The following is a 15,180-nucleotide window of genomic DNA, read 5'->3' as shown; positions in this document are numbered from 1 at the left end:
CTCTAGAAGTTCATCGTGCTTTTTATTTATTTATTTATTTTTTGGCCAACAGAAATGGAAGAAGAAACTAAAAGTCTTAGGAAGGCTGAAAGACTCATCTAGTATTTTATCATTTATACTTCTGGGCTTCAGCATTTTGGAAAAATTGTTTGAAAGCATTGAAGATTAACTAAAACTAAATGTCCAGAGTGTGAGGAAGCCCAACTGACACCAAATTATTACTACTTTGTCTATGGAATCTGAGATACTTAGAGATGGGCTCCATTATGGAAAACAGTTTCAACCGTGAGGCTTAACTTCCTATTGTGTCTATGGCTTGCAGTGTTCACAGCGACAGGTATTCTATTCTCATAGCTCCATCCATTGCTTGGATGCTTGCTTCCCTTGATAGAAGTTCTTACGTCACCGAAGCAGAGCCTGTGTTGGCCGGGGTCCCCTAGGGGGCAGCAGAGTAGCACCTGCCATCTACTTGGCAGTTCTGAAGGAGTCCTGGGATTGCTGGGAAGCCCAGCCTGAGAGAAAGACCAGAAGACAGGAGTAGGAAAGTATCAGGATGTCAGAATCCAGGAAACATATGCAGGTATGCTCTGGAGGGAGAACTGTAATTGAGATAGAAATGAGAGCTGGGTTTGTGGCGAGGAAATAAATAGAGAAAGGAGTGTTTAATTTTTTATCTAGGGTTGCCTGAGTACCTGATCTGAGACAGGCCCTTGAGGTATGTATTAAGGACTTTTCTAGTAAATGTGGTATTGCAACATATAAATAAGTAATTAAGTATGATGTGTTAGGCGCCTCGAAGAAATGCACAAAGTGCAGCAGGAATTCAAGGACAGTGACTATGGGGTAGGGAGGTGGTGGTGAGGAGGGCTACATTTGCAGGGACATGGATACCAGGCCTTGGAGAAAAAATGAGTAGTAAGAGAAAGAATGGGGAGAGCGGAAAGGGCATAATGCACATGTGGGCAATGGGGAGCTGTTTGGTTGGACTGTAATATGATGTCCACGTGAGGAAGTAGGGAAGATGAGGCAGTTAACTTTGCCCTCTGTGCACCTCTTCTCTAAAGCATACTATACTCTGGAGAGAGGAACCATGAATCCCCTTTGTCAATATTACTGGTTTTCACAGCTCTTTAGGGTTCTTAAGAGAATGAAGACTAACTTGGTTTGGAGAAAATTGGGAGATTTTATTAACTGGTTGAAGCCAGAAAGCCCCAAGGGAAACAAGCAATAAGAGCCCTCCCTCACTTTGCTACAACATTACAAGGTAAGGGCATGGGGAGAGGGGCAGGAGGGGCTTCCCCAGGGGAGATAAAATACATCAACTGTACAACCTTTGTTCCCTGTTGCCCTTGCAGCTCTAGGCATCTTGAAATTCTAGGACTTAATTATTAACGTGTCTGGGATTTTTAGATCTCTTGATGCTTGGGTCCTTCCCCCTCACTTAATGTCAATATATCAGGCAAATATTTTTTTTAAGATTTTATTTATTTATTTATTTATTTATTATTTATTTATTTATTTTTAAGATTTTATTTATTTATTCATGATAGACATAGAGGGAGAAAGAGGCAGAGACACAGGCAGAGGGAGAAGCAGGCTCCATGCAGGAAGCCTGATGTGGGACTTGATCCCGGGACTCCGGGATCGCGCCCTGGGCCAAAGGCAGGCGCTAAACCGCTGAGCCACCCAGGGATCCCCTATATCAGGCAAATATTGAGAAAAACATAGATCTTACAATTCAGCTAGTGGAGAGGTGACACACATTTTATGAAAAAGTGAGTGCCTATCATCACTGGTTAGCTTGTTTGGTATTTGATGTGATGTGAGATAGGGGTAGTAAATGGCTTTATTCTAGAGTTAAGATTCTAGACTCCCAGGGCTTAAGTGAAAGATTGCTAAACCTCTCCTCGATTTCCTTATGCAACAGTAGTTAGACTAACATTAGTGTCTGGCAAAGAACAAGCAAATGATCAACAGTTGTCAAATAAATAGATGAATGAACTCATCCATCAGTAAGTTGGACTGTATGAAAACAAAGACATTTGTCAGAGTTCCTAACCCTGAATTTGTGCTCTCTAGCTCTTGACTTGAAAAAATTGAGAACGTTGATAGTGGTAAAAGAAAGGCATAGAGACATGCTAATGGTTCTCTGGAGCAGAGCTTCCCAACCAGGGTACTGTGCACAATTTAATGCAGGTTCAGCTTACAACTGACCAGGTTCTGCTGCAAGGGAGGCTCCTAAGCCAGTTGCTCAGGACATAAGCAGTATCATCTGAGGCTCCTTGGAGGTCAGCATGATTCGAGAGGAATTTGAAGATATGCCCCATGGTGCCTGTAAACTCAAAGAGTGAAAGCCAGCATTCTCAGCTCTGACAAGAAGTCTAGAGTGTCCACCTCGAGGAGGTGCTTCTCCACCTAGATTTCTATCTCAGGTACCAACTTTCTGGAGTCTGAGCTAGCTCCAGCATGACTGTCCTAACCATGCAGATACTGACTGTGAGTTAAAGTCTTATCCTTGTTTTGAAATACTTGATACGGGGCTGTCGGGGTGGTTCAGTTGATTTAGCTTCTGTCTTCAGCTCAGGTCCTGATCTCAGGGTCCTGGGATCGAGCCCCTCATTGGGGAGACTGCTTCTCCCTCTTCCACTGCTGTTTTCCCTGCTTGTGCTCTCTCTCTCAAACAAGTAAACTCTTTAAAAAAATAAAAGAAATACTTGATACGGAAAAAATGTTATTGCATTTAAACCTCACAAATCACAAGGAAATTCACTATTTGTTAATGCAAGTTAAGGAAAATTCATCAGATTCTTTAAATGTAATTTCAACTGTTTAAAATATTTAGGTGGTTATTTAAAACACCAGTGTCTTTCAGCTTTTTATCTTCTGCTTCTGTGAATGGTTTCTCATCAATGATGATTACCAAGAATTTGAAGAGCTCATCATTAGGAAGTCTTGTCAGGAATCAGCTGATGGCCATTTCAAGCATAAAGCCTGAATTCAAAATTTGATGTTCATTGACAGAATTTCAACCTTCTCCTCAAATTTCTGAAAAGATTATATAAATTTATCAAATATAATATTTAATGTTTTCCTAATTATTATTTTATTTATCTTATATATTAAAAAGAAAATCTAACAATTTTTTTTTTTACCAAACCTTCTAGAGAATCTCTCAAATAATTTCCAGTGTTCTGTAAGGTGCCATATAAATATTATCACTTGCCATGAGCATCAAGATGTACACAGCCCCCTACCCCCTGCCCCCCCCCCCCCAAACACACATACAATAGGAAGAAAACATGCTCTGAGTTTCTGAGACTTTGAGACACTCATTTTGACTCTTTTTTTTTTTTTTATGGCCTCCTTGAGAACTGCCTTTAGGTCTTATGATTTAAGTTTTTATACTTGGCTTGTGTTGAAGATCAGGAAATTGCTTCATTGTCAGTATTTAAGATATTGTTTATTAGATTATCCAGATTTCCTGGTATGATTTGATATGAATTTATCATCCAATAAGAGTTAAGCAACCAGTTGGACTTCCTTTTTGCATTGGCTTCCATACCAGTTATCCTCAATTGTAGTAATAATTATTGTTGAGACACAGTAGGACTACTGAAGTTAGTGTTAAAATAGGCTAAATGATGAAGACAAACAAGAGTTATAATCCCCCTTCATTGTAAAGAGCTTGATGTTATCTGAAGATAAAAAGCTTAATCACCCAGATTTATCTGCATACGGGTTTTCCTTTTCTTTTCTGTTTCTTTCCCAACATTTAAAATAATATCTTTGCTGAGACCGACACATCATTCTTGCCTGATACAATTCTTGATGGAAATACAGGACCACTCCTTTGCCCTTCGTGAATATAAGTCAGCTAACTTCAGATCTGTACAAACCCAGCCACTGTTTATGAACTCAGAGGGCTGACAGGATCTGAAATATGGAATCTTACTTATTGTCACTTTCTGTGGAAGGACATGAGATCAAGGCCTGAGAAGTAAGGATAGTAAAATTCTTGTCTCTTGCTGCACCTAGGAAAGAATTTTTAAATGATTTTTATAAATGTGGGCCAAACTGCATATCTGAGACACGCTAAGGGTATCATGCTGTCACATTGTTTTTTCCATATGTCCCAAATCTTATCACCATCTCAACCTGTTGTTGAAATTGAGTAACCTAATGGGGTAACTGGGTGACGGGCATTAAGGAGGGCATGTGATGTGATGAGCACTGGTGTTATACTGTATGTTGGCAAATTGAATTTAAATAAATACAAAAAAAGAAATCGAGTAGGCTAATGTGTGCTTCCCTCCCCCTCTGTCTTTCTCCCCGTCTTTCTTTCTCTCTCCCGTCCTCCCTCCCTCTCTCTTTCTCTCCTTCTCCTCCCCCCTTTTTCTTTCTTGGTGTCCCTCATGGTAGGACTGTAACAATGTTTTCCAAATAGCCTGTGACACAGCTTTGTCTTTTTTAGGTTATTCTCAGAACCACTGGCTCCTGTCTTTTCCCTTCTTCTAAATTGTGTCTAATGTATCTGTCCTTTATCTACATGTGTTATGTGTTAAAAGAGGGATAGAGGGGCACCTGGTGGCTTAGTCAGTTTAAGCCTCTAACTCTTGATTTCAACTCAGGTCTTGATCTCAGGGTCATTATGAGTTTGAGCCCCATGTTGGGCTCCATGCTGAGCATTGAGCCTACTTAAAAAATTTTTTAAAAAGAGGAATAGAAATTGGCAGGGGCTCATATATAGGTCTATTTCCTAGGATTATACTTATTTTAGATGGATGCATCATTGTTTCCTTCTGTTACTCTAAATAACTAGGAATAAACTGCATGATATCTTATCTTTCACGTGTGTCTGAGTTTTTCCATCAGATTATCCTTTGAGGACAGTGCTTGTATCTTCAAAAAATCTAGCAACCAATGATTTTAGCATATTCTGATGAAAACAATAGGTGCTTATCCCACTCAGCTCCATTTTGTCTAATGCATCAGGACTTTAAAAGAAGTCTGGAAGGTTAGGAGTCAGAGGACTGGAAATCAAGGGAGCCCTGGATTCTCAAGTCTAACGTTGGTGCTAATTTTCTGATATATTGGGAAGACTTGCTTCCATTTTGCAGTAGTGTTTTCCCTATTTGTAAGATTGAGGGATTTGGGCTAGATGGTCTCTAAACTTTCTGTAATTCTATAGTTCTGGTGAAATTCTATATTTCTGCAGGAATAAATTGTTTTAAATCTTAAAATATCTTGGAATTATCCCTGATTAAAAAGAAAATTGAAGGCTGAGTCTACAAGTTTTTTTTTTAAAGCAGGAAACTTAAGGATCTGATAAATTGTTGACACAAGTGCTTATGAGAATAGAAGATGGAGCAGTTATGTTTAAATAGAGAAGGGGGATGCCTGGGTGGGTTAGTGGTTGAGCGTCTGCCTTCAGCTCAGGTCATGATCCTGGGGTCCTGGGATCAAGTCCTGCATCAGGCTCCCCACGAGGAGCCTGCTTCTCCCTCTGCCTATGTCTCTGCCTCTTTCTCTGTGTCTATCATGAATAAATAAAGTCTTTTAAAAAATAAAGTAAATAAATAGAGGAGAAGGTTGGTAAATGTTTATATATCATTTACCACACCATTTAAATAAATCTGTATTTACCTGTGTCCTGTCATTTAAAAAAAATGGAGTCTGTATCTCATTTACTAAGAGGGAGAGATAAAGTCTCCTACAATATTAATATATTTTTTATTAATTAATTAATTAATTAATTTATAATATTTTATTTATTTATTCAGGAGAGACAGAGAGAGAGAGGCAGAGACACAGGCAGAGGGAGAATCAGGCTCCATGCAGGGACCCCGATGTGGGACTGGATCCCGGGTCTCCAGGACCACGCCCTGGGCCGAAGGCAGGCGCCAAACCGCTGAGCCATCCAGGGATCCTCCAATATATTTCATTTTAAAGGTTCCAAAGCCAGTTGAGAATCTATTTATTATAATTAAATGCATTTGAGAAAAGTATTGTTGCAGAAAACTATTTTAAATCAAGCTGTTTATAATGCATCCTCAAAAACTGTGATAACCTGGTAATTTCAAAAATTAATTTGACCAATTTTCCTTAGTTAACTCAGCCAGTACCAAAACTGTATATATTTTCTTAGAATGAAAGTATATTTTAGGTGTTTTACCTAGTAAATAGTCATTTTAAAAGTAAGATAAACATTAATCTAACAGATTAACTTAAAATGTGAGGTTGGATATTAATTTGTTACATTGTTACTAAGAATTCTAATCTCAATCTATTGTTGAAAATTGAACAACTTAATCCTCTTTTTTTTTAATATAGGAAAAGTCTCACATTTGATGACGTATGATGTCAATCATCTTTTTGTGTGCTTATTTGCCACCTGTACATCTTCTCTGGTGCAGTGTCTGTTAAGGTCTTTGGCCCATTTTTAAATTGGTTTCTTTGTTTTCTTTTTGTTGAGTTTTAAGAGTTCTTTGTATATTTTGAATAACAGTCTTATCAGATGTGTCCTTTGCAAATATTTGTTCCCAGTGTGTGACTTGTCTTCTCATTCTCTTGACAGTATCTTTCACAGAGCAGAAATTTTTCATTTGAATGAAGTCTAGCTTCTCAATTCTTTCTGATATGGATTGTGCTATTGCTGTCATACATAAAAATGTGCCGAAGCCAAGGCCATCTAATTTTTTTGTATGCTATCTTCTGGGGTTTTTGATTTTGCTTTAAAATACAGATATGTGGGCAGCCCCAGTGGTGCAGCGGTTTAACGCCGCCTGCAGCCTGGGTGGTGATCCTGGAGACCTGGGATCAAGTCCCACTCAGGCTCCCTGCATGGAGCCTGCTTCTCCCTCTGCCTATGTCTCTGCCTCTCTCTCTCTCTCTCTGTGACTATCATTAAAAAAAAAAAAATAGTTTCACATCCAGAATGTCTTTAATTAATTTATTGCATTTCCAGAAAAGTGAAACTAATTTCTTGTTTGGCTTATTATAATTCAAAACAACTGGTAAATATTCATGATATGAACTTTCTTCCCTATCACTCAACTCCCAAGAGAGCAATACTGCTGTGACTCATGACACAAGGGAAATAGTGTTAGTATTCTCATCTCCTCTTTACACTACCCCAGCTGCTAGTTGGTAAATACTCCAACCTATAAACTCAGGAATAAGTTTAAGTTTTACTGGAAAGTGGGCAGCCCCGGTGACCCAGCCATTTAGCGCAGCCTTCGGCCCAGGGTGTGATCCTGAGACCCCAGATTGAGTCCCAGGTCGGGCTCCCTGCATGGAGCCTGCTTCTCCCTCTGCCTCTCTCTCTCTGTCTCTCATGAATAAATAAAATCTTAAAAAAAAAAAAAGTTTTACTGGAAAGTATGGATGCCCTGGTACCAGCATGGTACCAGTAAGAGCACATGCCCTCCTGTTGTTATGGGCTACTTGCCCCCAACTGAGTGGGGGGAAAGAAGTTGGAGAAAGTAAGCTTAGGTAAACTGTGAGGGAATGTATGAATTATATAGTTATCACATATGTAGTCATCATATTTAAAAGAATAAAGACAAATATTTGCCACTTCACTTGAAACTGAAGGTGTCAAAGATGAATTTATGTGAAACAAATTTTATTTTTCCACCATTGTCAATTGTTACAAATTAAAAATATATTGCCATGTAAAACAGAGCTTCCAATACCCTGAATTAATATTTTTTGTTTAGAACAGGTTAAATTGGCTGCAATCTCCATAGCATATTGGCATATAAAATATGAGTGGAAAGGTGTTTGCAGTTGAGCTCCCAGTAGGACCAATAATTTCCCATTCCAGCATTATCCTAAGCTCATTGTTATCTTTAAACTATTCTAGACACCCTAGAAAATAATCTTCCCCTTGATTTCAAAAACCAACCTCTACTCAGGGAATCCAGAACTTTATTAGTGGAGTAGAAACCTAGAGATAGTCTGCTGAGGATGTCTTTTCTGTAAGTGCCCTTTTTCACATCAACTCATCTATTAAGAGAATAATTATATTGATGCCTCATAGCTGACCATTGAGCCCAACTGTTTGGTTCACAAGTGAGCATACAAAATATGAGCCAGATCAGAGTCACTTCTCTCTAAGATTTTTGATCTTTGGTTTAAGAATAGGGTCATGGTCTCTCTGTGGGCTGAAAAGTTTCATGTAGAATGTCATTGGTGTCATCTCTGTTTTCCAAAGTATAGAGAAAGGTAGTCTACTGTAAGAGAAGGAGGTCATTTCTAGAGGGAATCAGTAAAGAGAGGTGGAGGATATCCTAAAGACCCTCAAGGCCCTGGTAACAGTGCAGCTATTCCTGAAGCCAATCATGGCTTTGCTATTCAATTATTTTCTAAGATACTTGGGTATTCTTCCAATATATTCTCATTTTGATTAAGTCTGCTGGGATTTTGTCACTTATACAAACAAAAAATCTAATGCAGCTTCCTTTTATTACCTTGTGTCTGATTATCAACAGTGTCTAATGGAACTAGATGAAATGCTGTGTTACTAGAAAGTGATATCATGTAATATCCGTGGTCGCTGCAGAATGGGCTTGAGACTGAATTTGAAGACTGTGGAAACTAGTCTACCAATAGCTCCCTACTTCATAATTTTGAATATTGAGTTAAGTAGGAATAGGGCTTATCCACTGTCCAATATTCATATCATACTGAAGTGTAAGAAGAAATACAGATATGGATGTGAATCTTTGCGTGACATAGTTCCATTATCTTTTTAGGAGTGAGAAAAATTAAGAAAAGTTACATTAGAGGTGAGAGCTTTCTTAGAGATCGCCTAATCCACTCTTTTCATTGCATTCACATGGATAAACTGAGGCAAGAATGGGGCATTGGTTTGTAGTAATAAGCAATGTGACTATGGTTTCTTGATTTCTAGGTCAGAGTTTCCAATGAAATTCTCTGTGAAAAGAAGGATATTGATTTGATGTGTGATCTTTCTGGGTCTCAGTTTTTCCTCTAAAGGCTGAAGGGGTTATATCAGATAATCACTAAGATTCACTTTGGCTCCAAAAGTCTATGATTCAATGATTTTATTCTGCATGAAATCATTATGCAATGTTTATATAATGTCAGAAGAGTTTGATTTTGTTTGAAAATCTGGATTGAAATTCTACTTATATAAAAGAGAAAGAAAAGATTGTGAGAAGAGGAAAAGAGCTAGGCCAGAAGGACAAAAAACCCAGAAGTGACACAAATTAAGATAAAAATTTAACTGATTTATTTGGTGGTAATTTACAAGTTGCATCTTTATAGGTTTCTTAGGAGTTATCTCGCTGCTTACATCTGGCTTACAAACAGGTTTTGCTATTTAGCTTATGCATTTAGCCTAAGCAGAATGTTTTTCAATTAAAAATACATCAGGATCAGGTTCAGGAAATAATTCAATGAAGAACACTTAACAGCTTCAGCTTGAGGATGAAATGTGTTATATTTTAAAGGGCTTAGCTATAATGATAGTATTGAATTAGTCATATCTTAGAGCAAGTTATAGGGAGACAATTAACAATAATGTGTTTCTGAGTAATGTAGACATTTCCATGACATTTTTAGAAAGATAAGTTCAACCACACTCATTTTATTGAGGACTTGGGTTCAAATCTAAGTTCTAGTACTTATCTGTGTGTCCTTGGGTGAATTACCCAATTTTTCTGAGACTCAACTTCCTTCTTTGTAACATGGAGATACTATTTGTACTTTATTCAAAGGATTGTTGCTTGTATTCAATGAGAGAGTGTGTGTACAGGACTTAGCATGGTGGTTGGTGTGTAGTAATGATGCAATTTTGGATATAGTTGAGGTTTGGCTGGGGTCTGGAGCTGATGGCCGAGAAAGACTTTTGAGACATCAAAAATGGTGGTTTTATGAAAGCACAGGGTGAGGATCCGTGGGCAGAAAGAGGCTGACCCTGCTGCCCCTGCTGCCCTGGGATTATTGGAAGTAAATGATTATATACTTTAGGATTGGAGGAAGTAAAGATAAGGAAAGTTCCAGAAGGATCTTCATATGCTAAAGAAGACACAGGATACCAGAGACCTTGCTATTGTCAAACCAATGTAGTTTTTCTTTCTAGCAAGGCATTAATATTAAGACAAGTGGGGAGCTTCCTGGAGGAACATTATATTCCGTCAAGTATTTATCAATGGACTGCAGGTTATACGGACATTTCATTTTATCCACATTTGCTTCTGCTTTTGTTTCCCACATCAGGAGTGTTCAATAGAGTAGACTCTATTGATATATGATATTTAAACTGGTAGATAACCTTGATAAAAGGGAAAATCTTCCAGCAAAGTGGATACCAGGTTTCTGCTTGTATTCTCATAAATAAATAACCTTATTAAATCAAGCACATGAGTCTTTAACAATGAATGGGAAGCATTCAATCCAAACATATAGCTTAGATCATTGAAAATAGCACTTGATATTTATAGACCTGTTTGCGGTTTGCAATATTTTTATATGTAAATAAAAGTGTATATGTGTGTGTATAGTTTTAAATTTTGCCTGTCCGCTAAATAACCGTATTATTATTTCCACTCTTTAGAGGAAGACATTGATTTAGAGATTTGATGTTTACAAAGCTAGTTGGTGTTGGTACTGGCACTTGAAATCAGACCATCTGACTACGTATGGCTCAGTGCTCTATTTAATGAGTGTTTGTTAGGAACAAAGCCCCATAATGGGCACCAAGAGAGATATATATGGTGAGCACCCATTGTTTTGCTCACCTAGCACTTCTTCCTCCAGCAATTCTTCATTTTCTTTTAAAGATTTATTTATTTATTTATTTATTTATTTATTTATTTATTTATTTATGAGAGAGAGAGAGAGAGAGAGAGAGAGAGAGAACGTGCACACATGAGCATGGGGGCTGAGGTGGGGGCAGAGGGAGATGGAGAGAGAATCTCAAGTAGACTCCTTGCTGAGTGTGAAGCCTAAGTCAGAGTTCCATCTCATGAGTCTGAGATCATGAGCCTGAGATGATTTGACCCTGAGCCAAAATCAAGGGTCAGACGGTTAACTGATTGAGCCACCCACATGTCCCTCCAGCTCTCCTTTATAGGAATCTCCCAGAGTTTTCTGATAACTGCCACAACCGACCAACCTCTAACCCTCAAGTGACTGAGAGAGCTTCCATGTCACCTTACTTCAGCCCCGGGAACTAGCAAAAGGAATCACCTGATAATAAAACAGGAGATTCAGAAATACTTTGATAGACTGTGCCATCATTCATGAAAGAGAGAGAGAGAGAGAGAGAGAATATTTGTGTGTATGTTTATTTTGGGAAGAGTGAACACCTGATGCCTCCCAAGCCAATTTCAATCTTCTCCCTGAGAATTTGAACTTACAGAAGAGAAAGCTATCTAGGTATTAAAACGTGTAGCACTTGGGAAATGATAGCAGTCACATTCTGCCATGGGGAGAGAAAAAAGCCTGTCTGAGGTGAGACAGAAAAACCATGTAGTTATTTAGAAGCCAGTCAAATGTGAGACAGAGAGAGTCCTAGAGGTGACTTTCTGGTTATTCTCAAGCCCAACTGCATTCTTCCTGGGTGTTTTGTCACCCATTCCAGTATCCTTCCAATAAATCTCCACTTTAAGTTAAACTAGTGAGAATTTTATTTTTGTTACATGCAGCAAAGATTTAGAATTCATACCAGCATCAGAACTGAAGCCATGAGGCCTCTGCTTCTGTGAGTAAGAAATCAACGTTAGTATTTCCCAAATGGCCAAGATTGGGCTAGGTACCCAAGAAGCAGATTCCAGGGCACCATTCCTGCAGGTATCTGGTTCAGGATGTCTGCAATTTGGCCTAAAAATCCATCTGTTTAATGAGATGTTCAATTGATTCTGGTTCACAGCCAGAATTGGAAATGTCTGGGAGAAATACTTTTATACATGTTTTGCAGACATGGCAATATAACTTAGAGCTGGTGTAGGTGATGTCAGTTATGAAATGTCAGTCATATTGCAGTTTGAGTACTGATTAGATGGTAAAGTTAAACATTTCCCCTTATGGGGTTACTATCCCGTTGATGCGCTAGGACGAAGAGAAGGTAGTGCAGTCAGACTTGGGTTTTTAAAGGGTTTGGTAGAAGAATGGGAAAGAACTGAAGACCAGAGCACAGATGTTATGTAGGAATGGAATAAGAAGTGGAGGGTGGGCAGAGGAAGTGGAGTCACTCCTCTGTCTGATTCCCAAGGACAATCACAGCATCAGGCATCTCTAGCCAAAAGCATGGGGAAAAGCAAAAGCAGAAACAAAAGCTCTTTTGATGAAAGAATTCATTTCCACGTCTCTGTTTCTCTTTCCTTGACCTGGCCTATGCTGGCAACATAGCTCACAGATGTCGAGGATATTGCCCTGATCTTTGCCTCCGGATCTCATGGGCTAATGCCAGATGGGCATCTTGGGAAGGATCACTTCCTACCCCCAAACTGACCCTGCCATAATTTACATTTTACCTCAGCATCTTTCAGAAGTGCAGGTCATCAGCAATTCATAGAGAAGTTCTAACCACAATCAAGCTGTAAGGACACTTGTGAGAAGCTTTTCCATCCGAGAAACACGAACAGTTCCATCGATCTTACTAACACCCTAGAGGTAAGTGTGAGAACAATAAAAATGGTCTTGGGGGCGGAGTGGGGCTGAGGGATGGCTTAATGATTCTTGAGTTGTTTCCTGGCTTTGCCAAAAAGCATTGCTGGGAAATAGAAACTGGGTGTGGTTAAAATCTCCCTATCTTAGACTGTCATAGCTGGAAGAAAATGTAGAGATTACCTAGTACCTAACTCTATGAGCCCCGAGAAAGGAAGGGACCTATCTAGGTTCATGCATCTAGTTGGTGGCAGAGTCATGTCTAGAATTTGGGTCTCTCAACACTGAGCTTAGTGGGCAATAAATGCTCTACAACTAGAAGGGTATCACACTGGGTACCCCCAAACAAAATTACTTTAAGTAAAACTCATGACTGTGCATAAGGCATGAGAAGGCAGCCAGTAGGAGCAGCGGAAGTGTAACAACAATTGTCTTAGTCAGCCCAGGCTGCCATCAGAGTACCCGAGATGGAGTGGCTGAGAAACTTATCCCTCATAGTTCTGGAGGCTAGAAGTCCAAGATCAAGGTGGTAGTCAATCCAGTTCCTGGTGAGAGTTTTCTTCCTGGCTTGCAGGCAGACAGCTGCCTTCTTTCCGTGTCTTCACATGGTGGAGAGAGAGAAAGCCAGAAGGGAGTTGGGGAGGGAGAGGAAAGCACTCTGTGTAGCTTCTTATATCGCTTCTTATAAGGACACTAATCCCATTGGATTTGGACCTCACCCTTCTAAGCCCATCTAACCTTAATTACCTCTTTTAGAGACTTTATCTCCAAGTGCCGTCTCACTGGGGGCTAGGGCTTTAACATATGAGTTTTGGAGGGACACAATTCAGTCCATAGCAACAATCATCCTCAGACGAGCCCTCATCCTTTGCCTTTCTGCAAGTCCCCATGGTCACACTGATGAACCAGATGGACGCAGGTACTTGTTCTTTTCACTGCCAGTAACGAAGATGCTGCTTTTGAAAGGAAAATGGAAGCAAAAATATCTCTCAGCCATGGCACCTTATCTCTCTTTTATTTTCTGTGGCTTTTCCTTGTGAAGACAGAGAAAATCTATAGGAAAAATCAACTAACATTGATGAATCTCTTAGAGAGATAAAGGAAAACATCAATATTAGTTGAGCTGAGTAGTTGTACAAACTGAGAAGTGGTACAGATCCACAAACCTGTATTTGCAAGTCTGAAATCAAAAAAGCTCTGAAATCTCATTGTTCCTCTATACATGTGCAGCAAACTCACTCGGTGAGAAAACAACTCGCCCCGATGTGAGGCTGTCTATAGCCTCTACTTATCCCACTTACTGAGAATATTCATATGTTTTGCTGAAAAACTACTAAAGCATTTTATTATGGGATCCTGCCCCAAATCCTGCTGGAGGATTTGTAATATATTACAAAAGGTACTGAACCACTCATTTTCTAAAATCTAATAAGTGTGAATTCTTGAAACATAGATATTATTCCAAAGATTTTAGGCGAGAAAATTAAAGTCTGGACTAAAGTGAATATTTTGTCCCAAGGACTGAAATTAGGTATGGGATGGCAGGGGAAAGTAAGCGAGCTTAAGCAGAAGTGGTTTTTCACCCAACGTTGCCAGGAAATGAGCCAATGCTGAAGCCCTCAGAACAGGTGTGGCTGAGAAAGAGAGTCAGTTGTGCGGAACTGCCACTCCTACCTCTGCCTGACTCCAATTCCTGCAAGTAGGGTCATGGAATTCTTCAAATGGAGTTTTTAGGTCAAAATATCTGGATGTGTATTGCATAGGCTTCTGAGGAGGAGAGCCGTGGTGATTTGAAACGGCAATAGAATGCAGTCGTTTCAGGAATTTGGCAATGCTGTCTCATCTAGCAGGTTGACCTCCAGGGAAAGGCCGACTTTCTGCTGTTTCCTTCTTATTCATCTCTTTTTGTTGGAACTTGGCCCAATCACTTGATCTATGTGCCTCCTTTTTCTTTTTCTTTTCCTTTTTTTTTTTCATTTAAGTGTGGATGATGTGAATAGCTTCCCTTACCATGTTCTGGGTCAATATATAAAACATCATTAAAAAGAGACTTTAAGTGCCACACAGGCCCTGTTTGGATGGTTACTTGATAGCACAGCTCTTGGGGCTGAGAGTTGGGAGTCATGACTTTAGTTTCATCTTTCATATTAATTTCCAGTGTGACCTTGAGCATGTCACTTCTCCTCTCTAGACTTATTTCCTCATTTAGAAAACAAGAGGCTTGAAACTGATGATCTCCGAGATCTCTTTTATGGCTAACCTGGAACCTGCAAATAACAAGGTGAATAATGATAATTACAATGCAGTCTCAGTTTATTTGACAATTATTGTTTGTAGACAACTTTCAGGTCCATTAAGTCATTGGAAGCTTACAAAAAACATGTTAGGATGTGCTGGGCAACTTGGTATCATTATTTTCTTCTGAGGAAGTTCAGAGAGAGGGATTACTTGACCAAGGTCATAGAGCTAACTGGTGTTTAATAAAGAGAGGGCCATACCAGGGCTTCTGACGTGCTGGCAGCCTGGCCTGTGGTCTTTCCCCTC

General features: G+C 39.3%; 1 long non-coding RNA gene across 1 annotated transcript; it reads left to right on the top strand.

The window, feature by feature from the left end:
* The first annotated feature begins 441 nt into the window (after window positions 1–441).
* LOC118353244 (uncharacterized) lies at window positions 442–13,538 on the top strand. The gene is made up of 4 exons (XR_004811808.2): window positions 442–580; window positions 1,135–1,264; window positions 12,509–12,642; window positions 13,393–13,538. It is a non-coding gene; the product is annotated as an uncharacterized LOC118353244 (long non-coding RNA).
* The last annotated feature ends 1,642 nt before the right edge of the window (window positions 13,539–15,180 follow it).

The sequence above is a fragment of the Canis lupus genome, chromosome 34, assembly GCF_003254725.2.
Source record: "Canis lupus dingo isolate Sandy chromosome 34, ASM325472v2, whole genome shotgun sequence".
In the NCBI taxonomy this organism is placed as follows: Eukaryota; Metazoa; Chordata; class Mammalia; order Carnivora; family Canidae; genus Canis; species Canis lupus.
Note: the sequence above shows the minus strand (reverse complement) of the source record. Positions and strands in the feature narration are given on the sequence as shown.